The 14,806-nt window shown below is 37.2% G+C and overlaps 1 pseudogene; it reads left to right on the top strand.

Moving 5' to 3' along the window:
• Nucleotides 1-11,767: 11,767 nt before the first annotated feature.
• LOC119142979 overlaps nt 11,768-14,806 on the top strand; it is a 96,926-nt pseudogene continuing 93,887 nt past the window's right edge.

Consider the following 14,806-nt stretch of genomic DNA (forward strand, 5'->3'; position numbering starts at 1 on the left):
TAGGGAGGAACTAGTAATGGCTTTTGAAAGGTGAGTAATGCCTACCAGAATTCTTTAAGGACTCTTGCAAAACTGAAGATAGAGAGAAACATATGTATTTTGATGCAGTTCCAGAAAACAGACCTTGATCCTCTGTAAAATGTAATTATACTACCATAATTCCAAGCTATTGGAAAGGCTTTTTTCATGTAAATAGTATGAGGTAAAATAAAGAATAGCTAAGACTAAATAATCTTTCTATATAAACAGTTTAAATAAAGTCTTCTCCTCATGACTGATATTATGTTAAGTTCTACTCTGGCATTGATAAACATCAGGCTTTGAAAGGGTGAAAACACAGGCAAATGTGCATAAGCAATTTAATTGTTATAAAATAGAATAATATGCATTTTGCTATGCATTTAGAAAAAACATGTCAAACCTCTGCATATCTTTTTTCATTACTTTTGTGAACAGGTATTTAAGGCAAGAACAGAATATTGCTAAAGGATAGCTATGTTGCTTCAGAGAGTTACTTTGATAAAAAGTTAAATGTGCTTAGATTCCAAATAGATAGGTGCCTACAAAGCTTTCCAAGTCTTTAAGTTTGTTAGCTAGCCATCAGTGAAAATCATTACAACTGTCTGGTTCAGAAGTGGAGTAAAGTTGAATCTTAGTATTCAACATGCAAGCAATGTGTTACTTATTTTTGAATAAGACAAAGCCTAAGCCCATCACACACTCAAGAACAATGATATGTAAACATGGACAAAGTTCTTTCTAATTGTCTTTCAGACTCTCCGCTATCGTTGCTATGGATTTTGAGAGCCGGTTAAAATGGTAATTTAGAACACTGTCATTACATGAGCAGTGAAGAAACTAATTGCATTTTCTGGTATTGTGCCATCTGTCTACAAGCTTAGGTGTTTCTTTTTAGGTGCTAGCACAGTCTTTGAGTTAAAGACTTGTTTCTTATTCCATTTTTGAAACCCATGAAGCTCATGACTGAGTTCATTTTACTCTTAATGTAAGATTGAGTTTTCATTAATTTTCCTTTCTCACAATTTTTACCAGCATCAATTCAAGAATAAGAGATTTTACACTCATCAAGTTAAAACTGTCTCCATCTGGCCCCAAGAATCTTGCCATTCTTTTTCCATAGAAGCATTTTGTCAATATATTTAAGTTTTTTTTCAGGAGATCTAGCTTAAGTGTTGGAAAATTTGCAATCATTTACTTGGCCAATCATTATTTGTTTAGAATACATTGCAAAATTCATTAAAATATTGAAATGTCAGTCAATGTTTTACATCCATGAATACAGTATCAATCTTTCAAATTTATACTTGATTAATTCTACAGATGTACTTACAATTTCATACAGCCACACCCTACAAGTTATTTTTGAGAATTTGACTCTTAGGATCAGATTTTGCCATTGGATATTTTTTTTTCTTTTCCAGAGGGTGTTGCAACACTGTTAAAACTAGCCAGCTGCAACAAGGCTTTTACCATCCCATACCAGACTAACTTCAATAAGTTATACCATTGCCATGACACAGCCACTAATCTCCTGTAAGGTTTCAACACTTCATCTACTGTCCATGCTGTGCCTTCCTCATCTTCGTGCCAGCCCACCCTGTTTCTTGCCTCAGCTGCATGCAGATTCTTTCTTTTCCATGCTCCTCTTCCAACCAGCTTCTCCTCAACCAGACCCCCTTCTTCTCCCTGTTTCTCCCAGGGTCTCTCCTTGTCTCACCCTCCTGCTTTTTGCAGGTTTTTCTTCATACTGTCCTCCTCTTCTATACCCCTTAGAGCTATTTAACCACTTAACAGAACCAGCCACAGTTGCACATTATCCACATCAGCCAACCCACCACCCCAAGCCAGCCCACAGCTGTATTTTTTCAATGTTAATTAACCTGCTTTCATTCCTCTGTAATTCCTCTAAGCAGAGATAGTATTAAGTGTTATAAATTTAGAAACCAAGATCTAAATATTTTGCACAAAATCTTTTTCCTCTCCTTGATTTCTTGTCCAACCATTCACCACATTGAATCTTGCTTATTTAAGTGGTAATCCTACATAGAAGACCTTGATTTGTCATTTAACACTGCATGACTGTGGTACTTTGTTAATAAAGTATGGTATTGTTTATGGTACATTAGAAGTTTAGATTACCACATATATAGCATGTTTTAGAATAGAAAATACAGGCAACAAATGGTCAATTTCTAAATTAATTACAGTAATGCCTACAGTATATAAATTCTTGTGGAGTAAATGGCTTCTGATTTATATGTATTGTAGATACATTTAATAATTCCACTGATGCACAAAATCTGCTTGTGCCATAAAATGGTTGGAATGTTAAACTAGAGAGATCATTCAGAAGCTGTTTCTTCTAAATCTCTGATTATTTCTGTTTTAACTTTTTTCTTTCCCCCTGATTGTTTCCTACTTGTTACTATACAGGCTATATTATATCTAAGACTGTGCTTAGCTTAGGCAACTGTAGAATATTACTGATCTGCAGCTACAACACTGACAAAAGCTTGGTGACATTCTGTAAAGTTACTCAAACACATTTATTCAACAATTGTTTGCTTAGTCTGTGCTTCAGAATTTGCTATCATTTTTTCACAGAACATCTAGGTACGTTATGATTCACATTAACAGGGAAGTAAATCTTCAGAACAAATTGGGGCCTAGCATTTGAAGACATTGCCTGATTAGCAGTACTGGCCATAGAAAAGGTTTCCTTCCTTGATTCAAAGTACTCCAGAACCTCTGATTTTCAAAGTATACTGCATGAAGAAGATTACAAATCATTATGTCCTTCAAAAGTCATCATACACCTATATGCAAACATTGCTGAATTTCTTCCATCTGCTAGATATATATTTCTTTAAGAACAGGAAGTGGGGCATTTTGGAAAATACCCTTTTTGAACATCTACTGAGTACTCTTACAGCTCTATTAGCCATGAGCTGCTTTAAACTAATCTGTAAATATGCTCTACAGAAAGGACTCGGGGGAAAAACAGAAAAATGGTGCAACAGTGGTTAAGAAGGTAAGGAGGAAAAGTAAATTGCCATCACTAAATCTATGGAGTATAGACTATATGTTGAGGATCTTAGTGTACACAAAACCCAATTTTCCTTCACATAAAACCACCATGAATTCAATGCACCTCTATGATGTTCATGGCAGCTGAGGTCTTCACAACTTCAAGGGATTACTATGGAGCTTCTATGAAGAAATTTAACTCTATCCCAGCCAATACCAGTGTACATAATGAAAAAGGTAAGTATCACAGTTCCACATTTCCCCAAAAGAATTGCTTAATTACCAGGCTATATCTAAACCACAGTGGTAACACTGAGCTTAGCATAGAAGGTAATATCTATAACAACTTTTGCTACCAAACAGAAATGGCTATACTTGGGTAAGGAATTAGAACGATGTCTGTTTTGGTTGATTCACTGTGCATCCAGCAACAGCAAATTCTCAAGAATGAAGAGAAAGAGGTAAAAGGATCATATTTTTATCATGAGAACATCTACTAAGGAATGGTGCAGAATTAGCTTTACCAAAGCTGTCTGGGTCTGGGACACATGCTCAAATTTTCAGACATTGTACAAATTATCTAAGTTTAGGGAAAAGCTAAAGGGATTTTTTTTTTTTTTTTTTTTTTTTTTGACATTTAAAGCCAGAGATACAGGGTCTGAACCTGGTCTCCTCCAGGAATTTACATATTGCATATAATAAACTCTGTCACAATAGAGTGATGAATTTGAATTCAGCCATCTGAGTTACAGTAGCTAATTACTTACAATCGAATCAACATGATAACTAGGCATGATGCAGGTGACGTGTTTCTTTACCATAGATGATGAGAAGTTGTTAGGTGTCAGCAACCAGAAAACAAGCCAAATGGAGCTAAATGTTTTCAATTAAAAGCCCTCCATCAGTCTTGTTTCTTGTGAAGCACTATAGTTTCACTTTGGGTTTCTTTTTTTGTTTTGTTTTGAAAAACCTGCAGTATTGATTTTTTTTCATGCTTAAAGACTAGATTTATTTTTTCCTTTGAAACCCAGTTTCTATGCCTCAGAAAGGTTAAATTTTTTAAGGGAAGATATACTATAATTAAAGATATCAAATTGTAAGTGAGCTACCACTTGTGGGATTTGATAGCCTGTAGCTTTCAGAAAAAACTTTCAGTAAAATATAATTATTCCAATTTCTTAGCATATCACACTGAGTCAAGTTCAAGGGTTCATTTTGTAGCCAAATCATAATGTCTTTCTTATTAATGAGAAAATCTTTTTAACATGTTAAAAAGAAATTTTTCTGGAAATCTCTAAACTTACTTGAAAGAGCTAAGAAGAGACCTCACTTTGTGTAGCTTTTCCTGTATCACTGTCTTCTTTTGTATTATTAATTTTATTTTATTTAATTTTGAAAAGAGATATGATTAGCTTTGTATATTTTTATTCTAGAAACAGCAAAAGTAGACACAGATATAGCTGCAAGATATAAGGGCAGCTGATTAACAGGTAGAATATCTGAATAAGTAACAGTCTTTCAGGTTTAGAGAAAAAGCTGTCAGTGAAATGTATATAGGAAAAAATAATCAGATTTGTATTCAGAAATGGCACGGGTGGGTATTTGCTTGAAGATTAAACGCTGCTTCTTGAATTTTCCTGAACTTTTTACTGTTTTCACAGATGGAATTTAAATTTTATCTTCTTTATTGAAGCTAACCTCAGCCCCTCAATATTTAAAATTAGAAGACTGATGCCGTATTTCTAGCTTCCTATACAAGATATATTTTTTGAGGAGTCAAAGACTTTAGGTAATAAAACCTGAAAATTTTCAGCTTTGAAAATTGTCATTTGAAGATGCAGAAATAAAGGGTAAAATTGTGTAGGTATTGGACATTTGTAAGCCAAAATGAAAGGAAAGTTGAGAAAGTAAAGTATTTAAGAAAATATTACGTGCCACGAGGGGCCACTTTGCTCAGTCAGGTACATCTCTAGAAAGTGAGGTATCAGATAATACTAAGCTTATAAGTGCTGCTTGAGAAATAATTGCCTATTAGCCATCGGACATGAAGGAAGAAAACCACGTGCTGCTTATATGTCTATAAGCTGACACATATAATAATTTTTTTGTCTATGATCATCAGTTTATTAATATTAAACATTGTTATTGTAGTGTTTTTTATAGTAGAGTAGAACTGGAGGGTCCATGACAAGTTAAAAGAAGAATTTTGTCATAAAAAGTCTAGGATGGCAAATATATTATGCTGAACCCTGAAACGCAAGTCCTTCACATAGTTGTTTCTAATCTAAGTAATAAACAAAAAGGTTAGAATAATTAAAGAGCAACATTTAATCTAAGTCCTTCTCATGGGATAAAGATTACATCCTCCATATGCCAAATGACAATGCATAATATTTTGAAAATCAAATTTTGCAATATCTGAAATAGGAGTTATAATTAAACTAATTGTCAGACTGTGACATTCAGCACGGAGTATTTAAACAGTCTGGATTTTGTTTGTACTTTTTGCTTGAGAGTCAATTGTCATAGCTATTTTATTTTCAACACCACATCACTTTCTCAAGATACCTAAGGAAGCATCCAGTTCTGCCTTGTACCTTCTTTACTGCATGTGTATATTCTTTGCTTTGCTTTCCTAAAACAGACACCTGTGTAAATTCTGGAAGAAACTGGAGGCCTCTATTGACAGTCTCATCACAGTAAATGAATATTTGCAATTGTGGAAGTACTCTGCATAACTTCTATTCATATGATTTGTAAGAAGGGAGAACTACACACTGATAAATTGAAGGACAACAAGTATGTTAAAAGAAAGTGTGTGTGTTATACATGTTAATCATAGTAGATAATCATATAATAAGGTAAATTATGTGATTTATATACTTATCTCAATAATTTAAATGGGGAGCTACCGAAACAATGCCGATGTTCCCCTTTGCAAATGAAATTCAGTATTATGACCTAGGTTAAGAATCATTGCCTAAAGACACAGATTTAAAGGTCTGTCTTTAAATTTAATTGTACTAAAGCAAGGTCTGTGATATCTTTCTAGGCTCTGGCTGGTGTGACAGTCTGAGCTGGTGCTAATCTTATTGTTAATGTCAAAGACCAAGCGTGACAGCAGCAGACAAGATAGGCTCTAGTGAATGACAGAGTAATCAGTCTGGAATAGAACTAGTCCATCCATAAAGGATCAGGCTGTGGAAAATCACTATCAGCATGTCCACATGTTTACTTCTTTTCTCATGTTGATGGCAGTTAGATAATTTATAGCATATTTCTTTGTCAAAGATTATTTGAAATTCCTATTATTCTAACACTGTAAACCTAAAGGGATAAAAATCATGAAGTCTGGCAGTATGATCATTACTGAACATTTAAATATATAGTGGACATTCTTCTATGAAAATAATTCCAGATATAAATTTAATAATTGCTTATAATGAATGTGCCTAGTCCCACAAACTTCCCTTTCAGTTTTCATTCACTGTCATAATAGGTCATTATACACTTTTAATAGTCACATTCTGAAAAAAAAAAAAAAAAAAAAAGAAAAAAAAAAAAAAAGAAAAAACACCAAAACCACAAAAACTAACAAACAAAACAAAACCAGAAAGGATTTGAGAATAATTCCTACAGCAGCAGACTTATTACACATTAGTCAATTTATAACCTTTGTGAATCCATAACACAAATGGAGTGATAACAGTTATGGGCCTGCAGCCTTTAACACAAGGGCAGTAGCAAGGGACAGGACTCAAAAATACAGCTAAGTTTCTGATACTTTTTGTTGGATACACTTAGAATTTCTAGATTCTCTCCCTGACCTCTGTATTTATTCTCTTGGATAGATATTAAGGCTAGATTCTTAAAGATTTTAAAACATAAATTATTTACAATTATTATTTACAAGACACTTTAAATTTAGAGACAATCTGACTATGTAAGTTTGTGGAGGGAGAGGATGGCACAAAGGTATGTGCTTATGGCATGATGCAGGGGTATGCATCAAGTGGGTTGGTGTCAATCAGAACAATGAAAAAAGGTCTTAGCTTTCTGTTTTAATTCACAGATGTTCATATATGGCCCTGTGGTCGTTAGTTTCTTTAAATAACAGAGAAGCTGCTTTTCATAATAAGTGACTTTAATTACAAAGAAACACACTAGTAAATAAGAGAAAATTCCTCTTTGGGAAAATGGACAGACAAATGTGATTGTACTGATGAACGCTAAAATATTTAGTTTAACATACAACTACTTCAGAACACTAAAAAGTTGTGTTGTTTTTTTGTTTTTGGGGTTTTTTTTAATAAAGATTAAGCACTGTGTAACATGAGTAAATATATACATTATGCCAGAAAAGTTTATTAGCTAATTTTAGAGTGATTTAGGTACATGTAATTACCTTTGTTTCATTATAATCAAGCTTCCATCTGAAGAGAGACTTATGTTGTGTTTTCAGAGTGGCCTTCAGCAACAGCCACAAACATCTTTTTGTGACATATCTTCCCTGTACTAGCAAGCTTGTCTGCTAATGGAACAGCGTTGAAAACAAATTTTCAGTCTCCATTTTCCTTCTTATCCCCATCTGTGATGGGGTCTCCATGGCCCTGCACAAGTTCTGTGACAACTGCTTTACAATAATATTGCTGATAACTCTTTGACTACAAAGATCTTGCAGTGTCCCTTTTTTGATACACAAAGAGAGGATCTTGTCTTCCATTATCGATTCTTTGTACCTGGCAATGACTGTTGTGATTCTAGCTTACTGCGACATTTTACTCTGTGGTCTTACTCTAAATGAGAAAGAGGGGAGAATAAGGCTAGGGTAAGACGATCAGAATTCCTGCTGATGACAAGTCTACTTGAATATGATTAAAGAATGCCTCTGGAGCACCATGGTGTGCTCTGTGTTCTATTTTCAAATTCATCTTTTATACAGCTTTAGATGAATTGTGCCAATTCTGATTTGCTGGCATTATCTAAAGTTGCTTTTCCTCTTTCAGCTGTAGTAGTCTCTTTCCACAAGACAACTTTATTAACAATTGTTTTTTAAGTCTTGGTGCTATAGGCGACGACAATAAAAATATAATAGTTTTGTACCTCTAAGCAAACTAAAATTCCAAATCATATTAATTTTATATAATATTTTTGCTCAGGGAGGTCAGATTTTAGATTTTGAGTAAAATGTAAGCCAGGTTCTCACTATGTGAAACACAGGTCCAATTTAACACCTCTTCTTAATTCTCACTTTTCAAACATTCCACATCAGCTATATTTTTGCCTTCATGTCAGGTATTTCAGTAAACCAGAATGTTTTCTCACAGCTAACCATCTCTACTACTCTTATTTTCACTTTCAAAAGAGCTTTGTTTGGATGCCAACAGCCAACAATAAATACATTTCATAGAAAGCAATCCATTCAAGTTGTTCAAGCCAATGGAAATCTCCTACTAACTTTTGGGTAAAGCTGCTGATTAGTAATAATAGCTTTGTGATACAGTAGTTGGGCTTTGAGTGAGATAATTAACCAGCTGCTGGCAAAACGGTGGCTGATCCAATGCTAATCCAAACATATTTTAATAGTAACAGAAGAACAGGTGTTCATGTATAATAAATCCATTTTCTCAATATTTCCAGGGAAATAAATATAAATGCTTAAAAGCGATATAGTAGAGGTTAGATCTCAAATGTAGCAATCAGAAGAATGTAAGCCAAGCATAAGTAATAACCAAAACCTCAAGTGAATTATTACATGATTCACTCAATGAACCTTTTCACCTAGAAAGGCTGTGCAAACTGCATGTTGTATAGTTCAGTGTACTTAATTTACTTCCTATTTTTTCCAGGTGATGTTGCAAATTCAGGAAACATTTTGGCTTTCCAAAATGTTATACTTTTCCACCATAGCCTCCCAAAGAACCCATGCTCTTAAGCTTTTAAATTTAAAATGGTGAATTTGATTTTAGTTTTTGCAGTAACTAAATTTTAATTACGGAATTGGTATCTAGAAGAATAAGAGGATCAGAAGGATCTAGATCTAGATTTTGCCCTCTTTCAGAAGACAATGACAACAGGACTTTTAATTTAAGAAAAGGTCACAAAATAAAAACAAAACAAAAAAAAACCATAAAAAAAAGAAAAAAAAACATGAAAAAAAGACTCAAAAGATAAATCAGAACATAAATAATTTCAGGTTATGTGAATAAATTTTGAGATATTATGATTAACGTGGGATATGGATGAGGGTTAAATTTTACCTCAGTTTAGCATAGCTAAATTCTTTAAAAATCAGAATATACAATCTATAAAGTAATAAGGAATCTTTGATCTTTTGCATTTCGACTTTTAATGAGAATCCCCTTTGCACAATTACAAGCTTATAGTGACCAACTAAGGAATAGAAATATGGAATTCTTATTATTAGACCAAGACAAGCCTTTCTGAGATGTATCTATCAATGCAGTGTACTCTATGAGAAAATACATTTTAATTAGCAGGTTGATAATCAGTTTTTAGGTGCATCTGCTTACACTTTCAAATACAATCATCCTACTACCTGGCTGAGTCAGGCTATTTTATTGCTTTATTTAATTTCAGTATCAAATGACCAATTCACAGAAGGATTCATGTATTTGCATTTTTTGGGGGTAGGGGGGTGGGGGTATTTTCATTAATTGACTTCACCATGTGTAATCAACTTTAAAAAAAAAAACAGTAGTTCAAAAGAACAGATTCAAAGATAAAGAAATATGCAAAATCTAAAAAATGGCATCTGTGAAGCAGATTTAATTTCTGTACTTCTAAATGTGCCATATTGTAATTACAAAGATTTAGGTAAATTTAACTACTTTATGTAAACTCAATAAGGCAAATCCAATTGTGTTTCATTTATTTTAAGTTAATTATGCCGTGTAATACATTTCTTTCAGTTTGCAGGCAGCACTGGCAGTGCCCAAGCTGTTTATGAAACTTCAAATTAGATTTTTGGATGTACTCAAGATGCAAAGTAGAGACAAAATGAGGTTAACAAAAGAATGTTCAAAATGAACTGAGCCTTATAATGTATTCCTTCTTTAAGACATACACATGATAGATATCTAAACTATAGCAGCCTTCAGGCATACCATTTTTCACTGTCCTGCTCAAGAAGGGGAAGGTAGCATTTAGGTAACTAAAACATCACAGGAGCAATGTTTATACCTGACATATATGTTAACTAATAGTCTAGAGTCATGTTCTGCCTTCAATTCCATGTCTCATACTTCATGTCATTGTCAGAAAAAAGAAAAGAAACACTTCCCACTCTAAGACTTCTCAGCCGGCTGGAGAACAAAATAAATTTTTAAGTTTATCTTTGGTGAAAATTATGATAATTTTCTACAAGTGTTCAGCACTGAAAATTATAACTTTTGAAGTGCAGACATGTAGCAGTTCCAGAAAAACTTTTATATTCCTCACAAAACTGGATATTTATTCATTTTTCAAAGTATTTTTATCATTATTCTAATATTATTCAAAACATTTCAACTGTTCCTTAGCTAGTCAGTTGACTCTCTTCATTCACTCTTTCTTCACAGGTTATTTCTTAAATGACAAGGAAAGAGTCCAGAAAACCCAAATGTACTTTATTAGTAGACCATTAGTAGTCAGACAATTTAACAAAAATGAAAGAGGAGAAGAAAAAATAAATTTTAAGTTTCTCACTGATACTCTTTCCCACTTTCATTCTGCCAAGAAAAGTAATAGTGAATATAATATTGGAAATCTCTTTTTTCTTTATAATGAAAACGTTTGAGGAGCTGTATTACTAGAAGAGTATTTGAAAGCAGACAAAAAATTGGACATTTTGGCCAGCTCCTTTCATTTTCAGAACTTTCTAAGAATCAGCATAAGTCAGTTTATCAGTGATGTTCAGAAGATACAGTTTTGGAGAGATTTTTTTTTTTCATAAAACAACTTGAATGATTGGCTGAATGGCTAGGCTGAAAGAGTTGTAGTAAATGTGGTAACATCTGGTTGGTGGCCAGTGACGAATAGTGTTCCCTAGGGCTTAATTTTAGGTCTACTTTTCTTTAATGTTTTTATCAATGACCTAGACACAGGAGTTGAGAACACACTAAGTAAATTTGCCAGTGATACTAAATCACGAGAAGCCATTGATGCCCTTGAGGGTAGATAGGCCTTACAGAGAGATTAGAGTGCTGGGCAATTGCCAACCATATAAAGTCTCTGAGGCATGCTGCTCTGGCAGACAATCACACCAAAGGACTGTGGGGAGCTTTCCATGAACCAAAAAAAGACGAAGAAAGAGCAGAGAGAGAGAGTGTGCCCCAATCCCCCCACCCCAGAATGGGATGTGCTGAGATACTAAAGAGCAACAGATCTGACTCAGTGTAGGCAGAGCCAAAAGTGAAGGTGACCAAACCTTCACATGTACAAAAGCAACCCCAGGGAGCTGGAGCAACCAGGAGTGCAGAGAACTGGGTGTGGCACTCAGCCAGGACATGGTGCAGAATTTGCACATCGAGGGTGTGTAGGGAAGGCACCATCACCCTTATGACTCAAGAGAGGTGAGCTCAAGTAGTGGTTATCACCCTCCCAGAAGAAACTTAGCTATGATTTTCACTTGGTCAAAACCCAGTGCTAGACGGCATGTGGTGAACCAGATATAGCTCCCATGTAAACATGCAACAGCCCAGGTCACAGGCTGCAGGGAATGCCTGAGCCTGTCACTGCTATCGGAGGGCAGCAGAGATACCAACTGCGTAAGGTGCGACCACGTGGACAATCTGTTCAGTCTGGTGCCAAAGCTGAAAGTAAAAAGGTTACAGAGTATCAGAAAGTGTGAGAGGGAGACAGACTGGTGGAGCCACTCTACTATCGCTAAGACAAATGTACCAAATTGACACATCACAAGAAGCAGAGGATCCCCTACCCTCTTGCTACCAGACAGAAGGAGGGGACCTAAGAGATGGGAAGGAATGAAAACAGGTCCCTGCTCAGGACAGGAGGCAAATCACCTCCCAGCCTACTTCACCTTTCCGTGTACCCCTATAGGTGTGAGGCTTTGGGACCTGAGGGCCATGAAAATGATGTTGGCAAAGACCCGTCCAGGCTGGAAGAGTTGCCTAGGGAGAGTCAGTCAATGCCACGCATCACTGCTAGAAAAAAAATAAAGGTGATTGTCATTGGTGACCCCACTCTGAGAGGAACAGATGGCCTGATATGTCAACCAGGCCCAGCCCATAGGGAAGCCTGCTGCCCCCCTGGGGCCTGGGTAAGAGATGTTACTAGAAAAATCCCTTGCCTGGTACAGGCCTCTGATTACTGCCCATTACTCATTTTCCACATGGGCAGTGATGAAATCCAGATAACAAGAAGTCTGAGGGAAATCAAGAGAGACCTGAGGACCTTCGGGTGACTGGTTGAGCGATCAGGAGCATAAGCAGTGTTGTCTTCTATCATGCCAGTTGCTGGAAATGATGGTGCATGTAATTTGAAGATCACAAAGACCAATACTTGCCTCCAGGTCTGGTGTCACAGGCTGAATGTTTTTTATTGTTATTTTTATTTTTATTATTGGTCAGTTTTCATGGTACTAGGCCTGCTGGTGACAGGGTTCATCTGTCTTAAAGGGGAAAAAGCATCCTATGTCAGGAGTTAGCAGGGCTCACTGAGAGAGCTTTAAACTAGATTTAAAGGGGAGGGCAATAAAACCAGGCTCACTAGAAGTAAGCCTAGAGGCAACATGCCAAAGTTGGAGGCGAGATCAGTAACACAGTTGAAGTGCATCTATGCCAATGCCTGAAGCACGGGCAACAAACAGAAGGAGCTGGAACCTGTCGTGCAGCAGAGTTCTGAGAGAGCTGGCAGAGAAGCTTGACAAGCTACTCTCCATCATTTATCAGTAGTCCTGGTTATATTTGGGAGGTCCCAGAAGGCTGGAGGTTAGCCAACGTGATGCCCAACTACAAGAAGGGCAGGAAGGAGAATCCAGGATGCTACAGGCCTGCCAGTCTGACCTTGGTGTCAAGAAAGGCTATGGTGTAGATCATCCTGAGCACCATCACATGGCATGTGCAGGACAACTGGGGGATCAGACCCAGCCAGCAGGGGTTTATGAAAGGCAAATCCTGCTTGACAAACCTGATCTCCTTCTACAACATCATGACCTTCCTAGTGGATGAGGGAAAGGCTATGGATGCTGTCTACCTGGACCTTAGTAAAGCCTTTGACACTGTCTCCCACAGCATTCTCCTGAAGAAACTGGTTGTTAATGGCTTGAACAGATACATTCTCTGCTGGGAAAAAAACCAAGCTGATTGGTCAAGCCCAAATAGTGGTAGTGAATGGAGTTACATCCAGCTCGTGGATGGTCATAAGTGGTGTTCCCCAGGGCTCAGTGTTGGGACCAGTCTCATTTAATATCTTTATCAATGATCTGGATAAGAGAAGCAAGTACACCAATTGGTAAATCTGCAGGTGACACCAAGTTGGGCAGGAGTATTGATCTGCTTCAGTGTAGGAAGGCTCTGCAGAGGGATCTGGACAGGCTAGATTGATGGGCTGAGTCCAACTGTATGAGATTCAACAAGGAGAAGTGCCAGGTCTTGCACTTGGGTCACTTGGGACAGCATCCTGGCCTGTATCAGTAATATTGTGGCCATCAGGACTAGGGAAGTGATCGTCCCCCTGAGCTCAGCACTGGTGAGGCTGAACCTCAAATACTGCATTCAGTTTTGGGCCCCTCACTACAAGAAAGACATTGAGGCGCTGGAGTGTGTCCAGAGAAGGGCAATGAAGCTGGTGAAGGGTCTGGAGCAAAAGACTTACAAGGAGTGGCTGAGGCAGCTGGGGTTGTTGAGCCTGGAGAAGACGAGGAGGCTCAGGGGGGACCTTATTGCTCTCTATGACTACCTGAAAGGACATTGTAGGCAAGTGAGGGTAGGTCTCTTCTCCCAGATAACAAGTGACAGGAAAAGACAAACAGCCTCAAGTTACACCAGCGGAGGTTTAGATTGGATAGGAAGAAAATTTTCTTCACAGACGGGGTAGTCAAGCATTGGAACAGGCTGCCAAAGGAGGTGGTGGAATCACCATCCCTGGATGTGTTTAAAAAATACATAGATGTGTTGCTTACTGAAATGGTTTAGTGATGGACTTGGCAGTACTGGGTTAATGGTTGGACCTGATGATCTCAAAGGCCTTTTCCAACCTAAATTATTCTATGAGGAACTTCAACAAAACCAAGTGCTGGATTCTCCACCTGGGACAGTGTAATCATGGATGTATGTATAGACTAGGTGACATAAGTGTAGCCATGCAGAAAGAGATCTGGGGGGTTTGGTTGATGGTGAAATCGGTATGAGTCAACAATGTGCCCTAGTGGCCAAAAGGGCCAACTGTGTAGTCGGGGCTTCAGCTGGGATAATTTTAGTCACAGTAGCTAGTGCAGTGCTGTGTTTTGGATTTGGTGTAACAACAATGCTGACAGCACACTGATGGGTTTGGTTGTTGCTGGGTGATGTTTGTACTAAGTCAAGGACTTGTCAATTTCTCAGGCCCTGCCAGCGTGAGGGCTGGAGGAGCACGGGAAATTAGGAGGGGACGCAGCCAGGACAGCTGACCCCAACTAGCCAAAGGGATATTCCATACCATGAGACATCATGCTCAGTATATAAACTGGGGGGTTGAGAGCGGGGGAGGGCAGTGAAGGAATGGGGGGGTTGGCAAGGGAAAGCTGCAGATTGCTGCT

The sequence above is a fragment of the Falco rusticolus genome, chromosome 2 (assembly GCF_015220075.1).
Source record: "Falco rusticolus isolate bFalRus1 chromosome 2, bFalRus1.pri, whole genome shotgun sequence".
NCBI lineage: Eukaryota > Metazoa > Chordata > Aves > Falconiformes > Falconidae > Falco > Falco rusticolus.